General features: G+C 38.1%; 1 protein-coding gene across 5 annotated transcripts in view; it reads left to right on the plus strand.

Annotated features, from left to right (window-relative positions):
- The window catches only part of Lingo2 (leucine rich repeat and Ig domain containing 2), a 1,212,628-nt gene that overhangs the window by 1,069,828 nt on the left and 124,901 nt on the right, over positions 1 to 17,899 (plus strand). For 2 of the 5 annotated variants that reach the window (XM_076935175.1, XM_034502662.2), the window contains exon 1: positions 3,631 to 3,998. The exons of the other annotated variants lie outside the window; for them this stretch is intronic. The gene's annotated coding sequence lies outside the window, so the exon portion shown is untranslated. Of the gene's footprint in view, positions 1 to 3,630; positions 3,999 to 17,899 lie in introns of those variants that run through there. 5 annotated transcript variants of the gene reach the window in all.

Below are 17,899 nucleotides of genomic sequence, written 5' to 3' on the forward strand. Positions count from 1 at the left end.
TCCCTGTTCCTCCTTGCAACCCTCCCCTCGAAAGGAAAAAAAAAAAAAAAAAACCTCTTTGTCAAAGGTGTAGTGTATCACAGCTTGTCCAACAATATACCTTTTTGTCCACACTTTTTTTCTTGCAAATAAATGTTCATTGCAATGATTTAGTTGTCTGGTTGGAGGCCTCTGGCTTCTTCTACACTAACAATACTGGATTTTCACTAGGACTCCTATCAGGCACCCGGTTGTTGCCCTGTGTCATGGAAATCCTGGAGCTCTGGGTCTATAAGTGCCCCAGCTTTTCATCGATAAATTAGATGTCGGGATTAACACTTTTTTTTTTCTTGCAGGGCTGTGGGTTGCATGTGGGCGTGGGTCCTTTTGGGCTGTGTTGTGGTTCCCGCATGTCTGCCACGGCTCAGGGAGGCATAAGCACGGGAATTTGACTGAGTTCACTCCAAGAGGCTTTGGGTGGATGCTGGGCTGAGAAGCTGCGGGGCTCTGCCTGGGCATGGGAAGATCTCAGCCTGAAGTCCCAAGGGAGTAGAGCTCCTTAGTGGGGGTCTCTGGGCTGAAGTGGCTGACTGGGAGACCGGTGGTCTGTCTTTGGGCACCCAGACGCAGCTGGGAGCCACGGAAGGACTGAGATGTGGGGCATACAGGCTGGACCAGCACGCAGCTGAGAGAGAAGAAGCTCCAGTGGAGCCCCGTGGGCTAGAGACTCTTGGTTATGGCACTAACTTGGCTGGGTCGGCTAGCTTGCTTGAGTTGGCAGACTTCATGGCAGAAACATAGAGAAGTCTTCTTGTGAGAGATTAAGCAGCAGCTCAGTAGTCAAAGGCCTTCTCTACGATGGCAGGCCCCAAAGACAGGAGGAAGTCAATGGTTTTAAAAGGTTTATTGTCATGGCAGAAAGTAGATGTGGTTGTACCCCCATACTCCCAGGGCCGGCCTTTGGTTAAATATCATTTGTAAGGAGGAGGGTCTGGGAAGGAATGCTTGATTGGCTATGCCCTCTGGCCTTTAGGTATCTCATTAATATGGAGATCTCTTGAGGCTCTGAGGTCTGTCATCATGCCCTCTACCTGTGCTAGGTGACACAAACCTCTCTTTGGGAGGGGCTGTAGTGGCATTGCCCTATGTGACTGAAAGGCACGGATCAATGGAGGTCTTCGGCCATGTGTCAGGAGCCTGGAGTCTGGGATTGTGGTGAAATGTATGCCATCCCTTGCAGAGTGGGTCTCTGGCCATCTCTAGCCAGTGCTCCACAAGAAACCAACCTATCCTTTCACGATCCCACATTTTCTGATTGTCACATATAGAGGATTCTATTTTGGATGATACCTTATTTCCCTTACGATACTCAAGTTAATAATGACAACATGTAAGAGTTTAGGAAATCTTCCAAAACCTGTAATTTGGGGTAAATATGTAGCATTCTTATGGGCAACTTTCTTCTTTGTACAATTTAACAAGACATCCCTTGTCAGTTGCTAATGGGACCTTTGTTAATTAAGTTTGACAGAGCATCTGTATTGTTATTTTATGTTCCATGATCATTTTGAGGATTTTTTACTATAAGATATTTTGCGCTAGTAAACATCAAAAAGGGTATGTGATCTTGCATATTTTGAAACTTGAGCACCAGCATAAAAGATCAACTGACAGTGATGTTTGACATCCGCAAATACTGCTTATTAAGCAAGTAAGAAGACGAGAAAGGAGGGTGATCAAGTATAGAATTTTAAGATGGGCTTTTGTCTGTAGCCTGTAACTAGGCACATGGTAGGCGTTAAGAGGAAATTGCTTCACTGTGCCCCATTATTTTGAAGAACTGTAAGAGCAAGCAAGGACATTGATGGCCTCATAGACACATTATTGTTCACATAATATTGATATCCTAGCCCAACTCCCAGGAATGTAAAGTGAAGTGCTTATTCAGAGGCCAGATGGCTTTCATAGCAACACTTTCTCTATCTTAAACGTCTTGTTAAGTCTACCTTAAAGGAAGAACTCAGGGAAAAAAACAGGTAAGTTTTTTTTTTTTCTCTCTCTCTCCAAAAGACTTACAAATTTTTACATTCTGCCAGTCTTGTCATTTAAAGAGAACACAGTCCAGGGCTCTTGAGCTTAGTGTGGCAAGGGGTCTGTTGCAGGCCCCAGGAGCATCTCTATTCTCCTGCTAATGTTTCCAACTAGGATTCCCCAAAGGAGTTGAGATCATGATACAATTTCAGGATCACAGGGAGCCCAGCTGAGAAGCCTTTCCTCTCAGCATGAGCGCATGGCCTCACACTGTGATTTCCATGCCTCCACCATGAAAAGATATCTCAATAACCTTGGTAAGCAGGCAGATGAAAGCCAGTATTTAGGATTCATTGGCCCAAGTGAAAAATAAGCCAACCTCTGATATTTGCCAAGCCCAGCTCTCTTCTACTGATCAAATGTATTATGCATATGATTTCTGCGACTGATCTGACAATTAAAATCATGGAGAAGAATTCAGGCTTTTCCTGTGGCACACAATCAGCAGGGCTTCATTGGTCTAAATATATGCCCCTGTTTCAACGATCAAAACTATGGCACTTCAGCCTCCCTGTGACACATACAAGGTAAATTAAGGTAGTAAACTTATGGGTCTCCAACACTGAAAAATTTGAGGTTCTGAGCAAATAGGGATCTTGGGTTCTTATACAACACCCCTCCTTCTATGTTACTGCTTTAGACGCAAACAAAGCCACAAAATAACTAGGTTTTATTGTCGTATGCTGATATACATACAACCACATATATGTCCAGACCATTATCCATGTGTGTATTCGGTCCCCATAGCTTAAGTGACAATTAATCAGCATTTTTCCTTCATTTGTTAAGCGTTCTAGAGGCTGGAGATAGCAAGGAACAAGCAAATATACATCTCAGGAGACAGAACAAAAACATGGACGTTGAAATATGCTTTGAGACATGGCTTGGGTATTTTTTTGTTTGTTTGTTCATTTGTCTGAGGCTAGAAAATCTAACAGTTTTCTCTTCTCCTAATCCCATTTTAAGGCAAACTGCACCCATAACTTAAGCTGTGACCTACTGGCTGCCAGAATTACACAAGGTTCAGTGGAACTGTCAGAGAGGCAAACATGCATTTTAATGTCAAGCTGTGAGTTCAGTAATTCTGGCTGTCCAAGGATCTGGCGTTTTTTCTTCCTCTTTCTGGATCTCTCTTTATGATCTACTAATTCTTTATCAAATCATAATTTGGTCCATTCACTAGATTTTGTGTGTTTCAGATGTTCTTCAGTGTAGATCTTTGGGGGTTGTCCTTTCCACTCACTGGGGCCATGCTTAGCAAGATCTGATAAAAAAAAAAAAAAAAAAATCTCCAACATGCCAATTGGCAAACGCTAGGTTTTGTTCAGGCAAACAGATTAGCCCTCTAAGGGTTAATTAGGAAGAGAGCCCCATTCAGGGCCTGGGATTGTTTACTTCAATCGTTTTCATGCAAACTGCCATGTTTCACTTGGGTCCTAATTGTGCCTGATGGACCTATTATTTTGTAATCAGAGCAGTTCCTTGGCTTGCTCTCTAGGGGTTAATTAAATGGATGAGGTAGTGCCCCGGATATTACTAGCAGACAGGACCACTTGAATTTTTCACCAACCGCATTAGAGAGAGTCCTGTTACTATGAACAATCGGGTTTCTCAGCACCAGCGGTGCCTTTCACAGTTGGAGTTTATTAGGTTACTGTACCAAGACAAGCCTGGCTGATCCATCAATGCAGTCCTGCCTGGCTTGGCCCTATTTCCGTTCAAAGAAGACTAGTGCCAGTGCACTCTAGAAACCCAGCCTGCATGTAGACAGCCCTGCCTACTGCAGAAGATGATTCCTGCCCCGGGTTAAATGTGTACAACTCGTGGAAATGCCAGTACCTTCCACCTGAAGGCATTTAGTGGCTAGAAAACCAGCAATCTACCCCGAAACACACTGTACTAAACACAGCAAGAGACCACAATGATTGGTAAGGTGACGAGACATTTCTCTGGCGTTTTTCTGCTGCGGCTGCTGCTACTGGAATCTGACTTTGTGATCCCCATTTCCCACCCTCGTTTCTTTGTCTCTTCCAACTGAATTTCTAGCTTGCGATTCTTTCTGTAAAGTGATCACAGGTTACTTTGTTTTACGTTATCTGTATTACTATTTTGCAACAAGTCTCCTGGGATTTAATAAGCAGGAGAGAGTATTGTGTGCTGAGGCGTGAAAGAAGAGAAGGATAAATTCTAGAGCACAGAGAGCTAAGCCCTTCTGCATGTGGGACAGCTGGGGGAACAGCAAACCTGGACAGGAGTCCTCTGTACGTGAAGTTTTGTTCTCAGTCCCACAGTATCAATTAAAGAAAGGCAGTTCTGTACTGTGGAGAAGAATCCAAACTACAATCACAGGGAGCTTACGGCAGTCTAAGTCTTGTTTGTGGAATTAGTTCCCGAGTAGTGTTTGTAAGAAAACAGGGCTGTCTGAAAGCAGAATGTGTATCTTGATGGAGGGTGGGAATGATGCAGGAAAATGAATTCAATTTTAATTTATTTTATTTTCATTTCATTTATTTTATTTATTCAGTGTGTTAATTGACTTTGGGAGGAGTCACTGTACTCCTCTTAGTTCCAGTCCTGTCATTAAAGTGGATCTAAAAATATAGATCTATGGAATTGTTGTGAAAAATCAAGCATAATGTGTGATATATATTACATGGCTCAACTAATATATGAATGAAAGAATGACTAGCTTAAATTTTATGAGGTATTATAAGTATTTGTAATTATGTGTGAAACTTAAGTTTTAGCAAAGGGTAATGTTATATTTCTCCATCTCTACATCTAAGGACATATACGTTTCTAGGCTATGGCCTACAACTTGTGGATTGTTGCAAAAACTAGTGGGCACCTGAGGTCTTTTTGCCTCGCTTCTAATTATTTCATTTCTGTCAGAACAATGTTGTTGCATCATTCTGAACCTGCATACACTTTTGCAGCAATTATTATAAATATAGTAATAAAATTATAGTAGGTACATAGATTAAAGAACTTTACAGATTAAGAAAATCAGTGTAAATGGAAAGCATACTTTTGGTTGTAGAGGCCTGGGGATTCTGGGGACGTGGGGATAATGATAGTGAGGACAGATAATTTGGAGAAATTGAAGAGAATGTTGTGATAGCCACTTGACCCTATAAAAACGCTGAAAGACTGAGCAAAGCACATTTGGATAAGACATGTCCACTTGTGGGTTGAATGTGAGTTACAATATAACAATATTACAATATAACAATATTACAATATAACTGTCACTCAAATCTATATTGAGAAATTAAAATTCATATGTGTATACCTACAAGTTAAAGCGTCCTGTGATGCTGTACCCTAGTGGATAGATGTTTCTAGATGGAAAATGCTAACTCGTTAATGAAATATTCTAATGAAACAAAAAAAAAAAAGAAAACATAAGCCTTTCTAAAAGAAAGATTGTCACTATCCCCACGGCCACTGCCCACAATGCTCTGGAGGCCTGCAATCCATGGGAATACAGAAGGTACTTCAGCCCTGGATCTAACTTTGAAATGTTTCCACATATCTCTGGCTTTTTCAGATTTGGATTCCATTTTCCTTCCGTTTTTGCAACCTGTATATATCAGGACTTGATCAAGCTTTGCCCTTTAGAAATCCAAAGTCCTGGTCATAAAGACATTCGGACAACACTGTAGAATATCTCTCATACAGAGCCCCCTTATTTACCCCTATGGCTTAGATGTTTCATTGGTGGTAGGGGAGTAGTAGTAAAGAGTAGGAGGAGGAGTATTTCCTGGACTGTGAAAAACATCTTTGTTCTTCTTATTCATTTAAATTTCTATCCCAGCACTGTAAGTAACCATATTATGCTCATTTTATACTTGTGGAATGTGAAACTTGGAAAGACTTAAGCCAAAGTTAAAAATCCAGGTAGTCTATGGTCTTAATCAGCTTGCAATCTGGTAATGCATAGTTTTCACCTGATTATCTGTGTTATCACAAATCTTGAACAAGAACAAAGGTTCCAATGTTCATGGACTGATATCTAGTCTGCTAGGAAAAACTTCTAAGAGAACAGAAAGAAAGTTCAAGTACAGGACACGGGGCCTCACAGTGGGTTTATATTTTATCTTTGCAGGACTTTCTACCTCTGAGGTTTTTTTTTTTATAGATCAACTGAAAATCTTCTTTTTATTTATTCAGAAAACCATCAGATTCTATGCATGTATTCATATATATATACATATATATTCACATATATCAATATATGTATATATCTAAATTATATATATGATGCATATATGTATGTAAGTACATTTAGGTTATAAGTATATAGAGATATATGTATAGATATATAGATATATCTGCTAATCAGAAAAAAAGCTTATCCTCTAGAAAGCTGAAAATAAGATTAAAATTAGCCATAATAAACAATTGTTATGTATAATGAATGTAGGAAAGAACACTGAAAGGAATACAAGCATGTATCCATGTGCCCTTCTCTAGCCTGGGAACAAAGAGAGGATAGAAAGCTAAGAAAAATAATGGCTTAAACTTCCTATCAAAAAAGTGCTGTGGGGTGTATGACAGCAAGGGGAAAGAGCGTATGGTTATAAACCGAGCAGGGTGAGGAGCATGACATTTCCCAAATAACAAGAGCCACTGTTTGAGAGTGCAGGCTCAAGGTCAGCCTAGGTTTCCCAGAGTCCGAAACACAAGTTATGCAGTACATCTTGTACTTGAATTTTAAATGTGGCTAACCTAGGCCTGACCAGCTATTCTCATTTCATCTCCTTTTAGGCACTAATGTTTAAATCGTGTTACACTCAGTATATGTGTATAAAACCCACTCTTTCTGTATACTGAGCTGACAGAGGGCAGAGAGCCATAGCCTTTCCCTGAGGTATGTGCATACAGTGGTAATTGCCTTAAGTTCCAAAAGTAGACTGCTTAGGTTCTGAATCATATAGTTTGGGTAAGTTATGGAAAAGTCATGAATAATGGGATAACATAAAAATACACTGTTATAAATGGGTTGCTCATTCAGATGTGTTCTATAGTTGTGTATTTACACAAAATTTGTTTCTGATAAGAATGTTTTAAACTAAAAGTCTGAGATTTCATAAACCTAATTCTTTCATGTCTGATTTCTTCTTATATTCCTGAAGAATAGTATTGAGTCCATGGTGCCCCAAATGGTCAGCAAAAATCTGATTTTTGGCACTTTCGTCACCTAGTAAGATACTTGGCACCACAGAGATAATTAATTCTAACTTTTGGGGGGCAGCTAAAACTCACCATCACAATATTCTTTTGAAGGGCCCTACCAAGGGCTGGGTGGCTTCAGCCAATCTCTGTGCAAGGATTGTGTGTTCTGTTTTGGACTGGGTTTTTCACATATTAAAGTGTCAACTTCAGACAAGAAAAAAAATTGGATAAATTAGATGAGCCACCTGAGTACTGGGTACTTATTAAATATAGGAAGAGTTGTTCTCCATGGTGAAAGTACAGAAACAGGATAAAAAAAATGTACTCTTAATACTACCTATCCCCCTCTTCCAATGTCAACTGCTGAAAACCTACTTTGACCACAGACATACTTCAATAAGGTGTATTCTATTTTAATCAAATTATATCCCATGGCTTCATATAGAACAAAAGTTTTAAGAGACCAAATTTTGAGTGCATATCTTTAAATAAAACAATTAAAAAGCTAAACTGATACCAGATTTGGTTATCAAGTGGTAGTTTCTTCCTGTTCATCTATGAAAACTAACTTAAACTCAAAAGTAAGCCAAATTTGCTATGTTTATGATGAGATGAAGTTTTTGAGAAGACACTAACACTCTAGAAGTCAATGAAAAGTCCAACTCAGAAACCACAAAACCAGCCGACAAAAAGTGCTTCAGGATTTACTAATGGTGAAGCTTGTTCTCCTTCCAAGAGCTCTCATGTTTCTTGCAAACAGACTCACTGTTGATGCCCTTAGATTTAACACATATAAACACAGATGAAATGCTACCTAAGTAACCGTGTTTTAAATCTCTCAAAGCCTGTGACTAGAACTTGATAGAGTCACCATGAGCAAACATTTCTCACCATATGGTCATGCTTGAACAGGCTAACAGCAAGCCATGCAGAAACAAACAAACAAACAAACAAACAAATTATTAGCAACCTCAAAAGCCCCCGTCACAAGTTCTGGGCCATACCCTCAGGCTTAAGACCTCTCTATAAGGAATTATAAAAAGAATGCAAGATACTAATCCACTTGTATATAAAGTTTAATCCCAAGAAAACTAAGGAAGATTTTCAATATTTTACTGTAAAATGATGGGTTAAAATTTAGCTTCTGTTTGGAAGGCTATGTATTGTAGGCTGTGTGTTTTTATCAGAAGATAAGTTAAATATTGGTAAGACCTCATGAACAATGTTCACATTTAAGATGCAAAAGAAGATGCCTTAAATTATCAAAGACTGGCAGGACTGGGAATACATTAAGAGAAACAAAACAAAACAAGTAACAAAAAATGTGTAGGAAATGCTCAGATCACTGGAAAGTCTACACTTCTAAAAATGTCAGCATGGAGACCTAAGGCTTAGGTTTAACATAAAGAGAGAGTTGTTGAAAATTGAATACAATGGATCATTGTAACATGCAAATGTTATTCTACTTATGATTTGGCATCCACAAATAATGTCAATGTAGAATTCTGCTTTAAATGTATAAACATATTTCTTTAAAAAACCACTTCACCAAGAGGAAGACAAGCTAAATGTTTTTTCTTATTTTGTTTATTTTTTGAACTGCAGAAAGGAGAAAATTATGAAAACATTTAAATATACTGCTTCAGATAGATAGATAGATAGATAGATAGATAGATAGATAGATAGATGATACATAGATATTATGGAACCTCAAACTTCATCTGATAAATATAACTCATTAATGATTAAATCCTGTAGTGTATGCTATGTTAGTTAAGTCATGAATAAGAATGGTGTGTATATGTATGTCTACATAGCAAAACCACTTGTGAATATATAACAATTCTCTCTTACACTTTTCAACTTCTGTACATCTTTCCACTAAAGTGTCTAAGTAAAAGTGTTAAAAATATGCAGGAAAATTAAAATGCAAAGTAAAGAAAAACAAAGGTGGGTATAAAGCCTATCGCTGGTTGAACTGAACAATAGAATGTGAGGTGAGGTTCAAGTTGTCCCTTGCATCTCTTTTTTATACCTTGTCTTTCATAGTCAGTATTTCTATTACTGACTGATGACAAGAGAACAAAAGACCAGATTGCCCAGTGATCTCTCAGGCAGAAACCTTGATGTCTACAACAGATTCCTTTCCATCTCTGACACAAGCTTCATCCCTACATCATCCTTATACACTGATCTATTCAATCAACACAGCTACTCCTCAAGTCTCCTTCTGTAATCTGGCTCACAACTTGTCTCTACTCTTCAGTGAATTCAGTTTCTATGGGAGGAGTAGGCTATGGTTTCCTTGTGTAAGAGATGGGGCCATCTACTGTGAAAATGTCCCAAATAAGTACACATTGATGAGTAGAAGAGACAACCTATTCACTAAACTAGCAGACAGGTCAGACATGTTCTATAGCTCCTACAGGCAACGTGGTCACAAGAATGCCCTTGGATAAATCTCATGAGCATTTATAACATGATAATCTGGAAATAGCAAGCCTTTTAAAATGTGACAACATTGGAAATTTGAGTTTTGCTTTCCTTATCTCTAAAATGGATGTTAATCCATTCATGTAACCTATATTTATTGGTATATGCATTATGAAGTAGTGTGTCAAGTATAGATTAAAATGTGATTATAAATAGACATCACCAGCTGAAAACTGGTATTAAAAAGATTATATAGTGCAGTCTTTTTATTCTTGCTCATAGTTACTGTTCATTAATTACTATTTCCATTTGCTTATCTTTTCTGTGGCTATTTGTTGAAACTAATAAAGACTATGATAATGATAGGGAACCACAGTCTCCAATTAGATGGTAAGCTGCTCATGGTCAGAAAACATACTTCTTTGTCTTAATCGTCCTGGTTGGATTCTTTCTCACAACTACCCTTTATAGCCCTACTTTATAAATGCCTAGTATCTAATACTTGATACAGACTACTAAATCTCATGGTGAAGGTCAAATATAAGACTATTTTTAAATTACCCATATGATCTTGTTTTGCAGCCAGGGCTGAGAGCCACTAGGTTTCTACCTGACATGTGCAGCTTTTCTTACTAATCTGATTTTAAATACCTGCAGCAATCTATGATAGTCTAGGGAAGAATACCACATTTAGCATCATTAGGTCATGTTTAGCCGGTTCACAGTTTGGATTATTTTTGAATTTTACCAGACTCATTTTTCTATGCTATTCCTTTTAATAAAATACAGATGAAATACATATTTATTAAGTTGTAAACTGTTCACTCTGTGGTCCTTTATAATGCTTCTGTTCACAATGCCAATGTGGCAGCCATGTCAGTCTTTCCTGACAACAGTTTTCCTTATTCTCCTTATATGAGTCACTTCCAACATTTTACCATGTGAATTCTAGAGATAATTCAGGTCATTAGTTTTGGCATGAGCACTTTTATTCACTGAGCAATCTCACCAGTCCTGGGTGTATGGTTTTATTTGTGCACATGTATAATAACTAACCTTTCCCGAGATGTGGCAATGTCAGACAACTTGAAATTATTGAATGTCCAAATAATTGATTACTGACCTTGAGTATATTATAGAAAGAAATGTTCTTTCTCTCATTTATTTAAATATGTTTCCTTAAGAAAACCCTTTACTCTTTGAACTTTAATTTGAAACTAGGAGGAAAACTTAGAAATGTGTAACATAGATTTATTTCTGATTCTAACTGCTTTTTGCTGCCATAGTCTTAAGGACATAACATTAAAATTCATGAGCACAATTCATGTACAAAGAAGGGAGTTTCTGCTCGTCCAGGTCAAACATTGTCTGGGCTACATATGGCCCTCTGGAATGTATCCCTGGGAACTGGTGTGCTCTGTACTAAGATCTCAAGGCCTCAGTGTGCTCTTTAGCTTCTTAGAAGCGCCCACACTCCCCAGATTAGATACTACCCCCTATGCATGAGTTGTGAGAGATATGATTTGTTTTGAAGCAGAAATAATGTTGTTCAAATGATAGCATAATAAACTAGTCATTACTTCTAATTGCTGCTATTAGCACTTTAAATTTCCATTCTCCAGGATTATTGTTGTTTCCATTAAGCAGTTCTTTCCTACTTTGTCAAAGATCAAGATGCCATAGGAATATGTTTCGGTTATCTTTTTCAGAATATGTGATTTTGTTGTTGAATTTGCTACAGAGAACTGTGTGCTCCTTTAATGAATTAAAATTTAAATCTGGACCACTAGCTGGGCCCAATCCACCCACTGCAGATTTTAAAGCTCCTTAGCATATCAAAATGATAAGAGCACAGAGAACAAACACAGTGCAGGAGATAACACTTACTATGAAGAGAGGGGATGCATGGACTCCCGGGTAGTGTCTACAGAACCCTGGGCTATTGTGATTTTGAATATTCTATGCTTAGTTTTATCATTAGATAAAAAGAAATCTCTGCATTCTACTATGCAAACTATGTCTCAGACTCTCTTGTATATCTTTGGAGAGAATGTGTATCCTGATTTTTGTTTCATTTTTATGAAAGATAATCTCTGTACTCTTGATCAGTTTCCTGCTTAATCAAATCACCTTGCAATTTCCTCAAATTTCTGTGATTCAGAGTCAGTGGGAAGAATAGTGAAAAAGAGAAAAAATGTGCACCTTGTAAGGATATGGTTGGCATCCATCTAAAATATGAGTCAGGATTTGAAGTCTCATCAAGTCTCCCTTTCAGGGTTATCTTGAAGACTGAATGAGATCATAAGTGAAGTATGAATGAGATCAATAGGATATAATCAGCCCCAAGATGGCTGCTTTGTTAAATCCTGTAGCTCTACTGCCTTGAAGTGTGCCTGTTATAAACAAGTACATATTTATATATGCATGATATTGGCCATAATACTTGATACATAGGAATACTGGAATATAATAATAGAAACTGGTCATTATTTTCCAAAATCAGGGTTAAGAGACATATAATTAATTAAGCAGACAAGATTTAAGAATAGAGACTGCTCTAGCAACTCATTCGAGAATAGTTTAACATTTTGTTGGAGATACATAGATGGGTTGTGTTTTATAAACTCGTGGTAGTAGTATGTCTAAGTATATCTTTTTTGTAGGTTAAAAGGTATTCATACTGATGTCTTAGTTACTGTTCTATTGCTATGATGAATGAATTTGCTGATAACCAAGGCAACTAATAAAATGAAGAATTTAATTAGGGGTCTGCTTGCAGTTTCAGAAGGTGAGTCCATTATTGTAACAGCAGAAAATATGAGGTCAGGCAAACAAGCAGACAGCTTGTATGGTGGTAGCTACAGAAGTAGCTGAGAACTCACATCTCATCTATAAAATAGAGAGAGAAAAACTGAGCCTGACATGGGCTTTTGAAACCTCTTCCAACAATATCCCTCAGACTCCAACAGAACTATACCTCCCAAATGCTTCACAACCAGTTTCACTAATTGGGAACCAAATATTCAAATATATGAGCCTCTGGGGACATCTTTATTCAAACAACCACAACTGGTCACATGTTTTGTACTTGTGACATCAACAGTGTCAGTCTCTATAGTCCAATAAATTAATATGACCACCTAACACGAACAGAACTGTGCTAACAGTTACAGATTTTAAGCATTTTGAGTAATAAAAGAAAGAGAGACAGAGAAGACAGACAGACAGACAGACAGACAGACAGACAGACAGAGTGAGCTAGCAAGCATAGGGTAGACAATGGACAAAAGGATGAGCTAACATCTGAAATTGAGAAGAGAGTCCAGAACAGCCGTCTGTACTTTTCACTGGGATAATAAAATTTGGACATACTTCTAGCACAGCATCTGCTTCGCTCTGTTCTTTGCAACTATTTCCTTAGAATATTAAAATCTATAAATTAATGGAAAGTGCAAAAACATTAAAGTACAAAGGGGCATGGTTGTGCATGTCTGTAATGCTTCTAGGAGATAGAAGCAGAGGAAGGAGACTCTGCTACAAAACAAGTTGAGGAATAGCCAAAGCTACACGAGCCACTGCCCCAAAACCTCCAACAAAACAAAGATACAAAAACAAGAAAAATATTTTTCAACCTAAAATCACTTCATTGAAAATTTTCTATACCCACATATGACTCATGTCTGCATATAGTCATAATATTCACATGTTTAAAATATAGAAATATTTAAAAAATTATAGACACCTTGGTCTATCTGTTTTATTTAGGTATTTCACCATCTGTGTCTGAATATCACGGGTTCTTCTATATAACAGAAATGGTATCAGTATGCCTGAGACACTTGGCAATGAGTTGACAGTAACTTTATTGATGGATCACTTCCAAGTTTTCATATATATGTCGTTTTAACTTCCTGGAATTGGATGAGGGCTTAATACCTAATCACTGATCACACATTTTACTCGTTGTCTTGTCTTATTAGTTTCTTTCTTATTTAACTTTCTATTGATTTTTTGTGAATTTCACATCATCTACACCAATCCTACCCATCTCTCAGTCCCTTCATACTTTCCCTCTGCCCTTGCAACCTTCTCAAAGGAAAACAACACTCTCTTTGCAGAAGCTGTCGTGCGTACAGTGTGTTCCATAGTCTACCCTTTTGTCTATACTTCTTTACTTGCAAATGGTCACTGCAATGAGCCATTGGTCTGGTTTGAGGCTTCTAACTGCTGCTATATTATTAATACTGGATCCTTATTGGGACTCTACATGTAACTCCAGCATTTCTTGCTGTTGCCCTTTGTCATGGACATCCTACAGCTTTGGATATGTAGGATTGGCCTCTTCGCATGCTCCAGCAATTCATAGAAGGGTTAAATGTTGGAGTGGGCCAACTCAACGTTCTGGATTTGTGCCTCAGTGGTAGCTGAACTGGTCAGCCCACCAACGCTCCCAAATCCATACCACCAGGATGAGCTCTCAAGCACTGCCCTTGCTAGCTTAACCAACTGTAGCAGTAGGAAAGGGACAGGACCAGCTCACTCCAGCAGGGCCCACTCTATTGTGCTGCCCAAACTAGTTCTGCATCTCTGAAGGAGTGAGGCCAGCTCTGTACAGTGCTTAGACATCAACATGGCCCCAGGAAGCAGCCTAGACCAGGGATGTTTGCCTGGCCTTTGGTAGTAACAGACTCCTGCTGCTGCAGGGCCAAGGACCCAGAGATGGTTCTTGGTAGCAGCACAGACCAGGACCTCACTATGACCTTAGGTGATATCACCTACTATTCACATCAGGTTGTTCATCACGAACCTCAAGTCTCCAGTTCTACCTGTCTTCCTTATTCACATATCCTTCCTCTTCTCCTTCTTTTCCATCTCTCCACCACTTAACTGCTCATCTTAGTGGCACACAATACCACTAAGTGTCATGGGTTTTATCAGGAGTGCTATGCCCCACTCATGCCATATGGCACCAGGATTGCTGGACTGGAGGGTTGTCTCAGGCTTGCTTTACCCACTCTAGAGATGTGAGGCAAGATCAGAGTTGGTCTGTGGCTTGCTCTGCCTGCCCGGGATGTGTGATACCACTCAATATTGATTTACCCTCAACTTTTTATTTTCTGTAAAATTAATATTTGAGAAGATTGCAGATTTTCTTGAAATATAGCCTTGATTGGCATTTGTAGGACTATTTGTTATGATCTTAAGGGTGTTTGTTTGCTCATTTCCTTGCTCCTTGTCTTATTTTCCTAAGATTAGGCAACCTTAACCAAACTGCACTTCGTTTTCAGCATCCCTACCAACATGTGAGTTGTTACAAACATAAGCTTGTAGAACTTACATAACAGGTGAATTGTGGTTTATGGTATCATAAGGCCTCACACAGTTGTTTGAGGGAATTGCTCCATCAATTCCCTCATTTCCATTCCAATCTCAGGCCTTGACCACATCTGCCAGAACTATTAGAACTTCCTCACTGTCTGACCTGTTAGTTTCCACTCTTAGCCCCTTTCAACTCAACTTGAAACCTGTCTTCAGGATAATCCATCTGAACAGCAGCCCAGTTGTATCATTCCTTGATTACAGACCTTCAGAGGATTCAAAGACTTACAGGATTGAGTCCAGTCCATTAGACAAATAAAAAGACCCTCAGAATTAGTCTCTTGTCTTTCACTTCATCCTGTATTATATCTTTTATTATAAGAACTACAAAACCCTTCATGTGTTTGAGTAGCTTCCATTGGTCAGTAGTGGGGATGAATAAAATTATCTGGATCTCACTTGTATGAAACTGTAAGTACTAGAACAAAAACTTTAACAGGAACCAAAAGCTCTGGCTTTTGTGGTTCAAGGCTTCCCACTGACTACGTGATTTTTTTTTTACCTTTTATGCCTTCTATGTAAACAATGCCCTTTCTCTAACTCCTGTCCTCTGCCTAGTTAATTCTTCTCAATCATGTAATTCAGACAGGATATCTAATGTTAGTGCCTATATTGAGTTAAATTTGAAAGCTGTATTCATCTAACTGTTGTAGTATATATAACTCTAGTAATGTGTATAAGTACAATTTATACCAGTATGTCAACATTTGTTATATACCATCAAGTCTAGCATCTTAGTATGCTCTGTTTTTATATTTACAAAACAGCCAACGTATGAGTTCAATGCCTGGATGAAAAAAGAATGACTATTGCCATGGACCACAGAGCTTTAAAGACACAGTTGTGTTGTTCTTTCTAACGCAGTTAAATTGGAAAGCACTGTAGATACCTAACAATGTTCACACATGAGGCAAAAAACAAAACAAAACAAAAAAAACCCACCTAAATGTTGTTACCTAACTGGACATCAAAATTACTTATTTATACTAAAACTGATAAAAAACTTATAAAGAATATAACTTGAACAATGATTTAATCTTTTTCATTTTATTGAAAATACATTATTTTCTCAGATAATATGCCCTGATTATAGCTTCTCTCCTATTGCTCTCAGTTCCTCCCTTTCTTTCCTCTCATCTTCACTGGATCCCCTCCCCTTCTATCTCTCATTAGAAAAGAAGAGACTTCCAAAAATTGTCTCCTACTAAGCAGGCCTTAAGTTCAATTAGATCACTGTGTGTTGTCTAAAATGTAAGTACCATTATTGTACCATTGGGGATATATTTCCATGCTGTGGTTCATATAGTTTGCTAGTGCTGTTACTTTTCTTTTAAGAAATTGTTTTATTGGCACTTTGAGAGGTTTGAACAATATGTCTTGATCATATTGACCTTCCCAAATCCAACTAGGTCAACCCCCTTTTCCTACCCATTCAGCTTTGTGTTCTCCTTTTAAGGACGTGTGATTTATTTATTTTTACACTTACCAAGTTCAATTTATGCTGCCCATATAGTCTTGGGTGTGTGGTCCTCCATTAGAATGTTATCAACTGGCCAGGAGCTACGCTAATTAAAACAAAACAAAATGGACTTTTTCTCTTTCAGCAGCTGTCAGTTTTCAATAGCTCATTAGCCAAGGGTGGGACTTCATACTTGCTTCCCTTCCCCTTTCTACACTGGAATGAATTTCTGGCTTGCGTTTGCATGAGTTTGACATATGCTGTGACAAATGCTCTGAGCTCATATGTACGAGCTGCCTGCTGTGACTCCAAGACACTGTTCCCTTGTAGTAATCTACTGCCTATGGTTATTGTTAAGTTTTTTCTCTCCCTCATTGAAAATGATTCTCAAGCCATAGGAGGAGGGAGTGTGATACAGATATCCTATTTAGGGCCAAATATTTTCCAGCCTCTCATTATCTACATCTTGTCTCTATATTAATCACCATCCACTGCAATACAGGATCTACATATAAACCCGTATTTCTACAGGTACCTGTTTTGTTTTGTTTTGTTTTTTACAAAACCCAATAATTCACATTGAAGACAAAACAACATTTTACCAAATGATGCTGGTCTAGTTAGAATAATGAATGTAACCTGCTACCTTGGGTCTGTTAGAGGGTAAAACAGACAATAGGCCTGAACTCATTGGAACAGGAAAGGATTTTCTGGATGGAACCCAGATAATACAGGCACTGAGACCTACAATTAATAAATGAGGCCAAATGAAATGAAACGGGTTTTGTAAAGCATAAGAGACCTTCTTTCCAGTGAAGAGGTAGCCTACAGAATGGGAAGGAAACATTTAGCAGCTACATATCTGATAAAAAGTTGGTATTTAAATTATATAAATTTGTGCTCTTTAGTCCCACTAAAGCAAACATAATACTTGCCATTTTTTTCTTTTTTTTAATTTACATTACTATAACATCTTCCCTTCCCTCCTCTCCTCCTAGTCCCTCCCTCTCATCTCCCCACTTGCCATTAATTAATTAAAATAACTTCCAATAAGTGCAGACCACTTTACTCTTTACTCATTCGCTGTACATCTAATTGTTTTTCTTTGTTTTTAATAAAACAACTCACACTTTCTAAATATGACGTGAGCTCAACATTTACCTAATTGTGGTTATGTGTGTTACCTCATTACATGTGTGGAGCTACTGCTGCCATTACATAATGCTAATGCCTGTATGGGGACTGACATCTCGACTGATGATTCCAGAACCACATGGCATTTGCATGAAGAACTGTCTTGACTCCATAAGCTGTGTTTTTTATAATCACCCTCTACTTGTTAAAGTTTCTTTATATATATATATATATATATATATATAT

This window comes from Arvicanthis niloticus, chromosome 5 (assembly GCF_011762505.2).
Source record: "Arvicanthis niloticus isolate mArvNil1 chromosome 5, mArvNil1.pat.X, whole genome shotgun sequence".
NCBI classification, from domain to species: Eukaryota; Metazoa; Chordata; class Mammalia; order Rodentia; family Muridae; genus Arvicanthis; species Arvicanthis niloticus.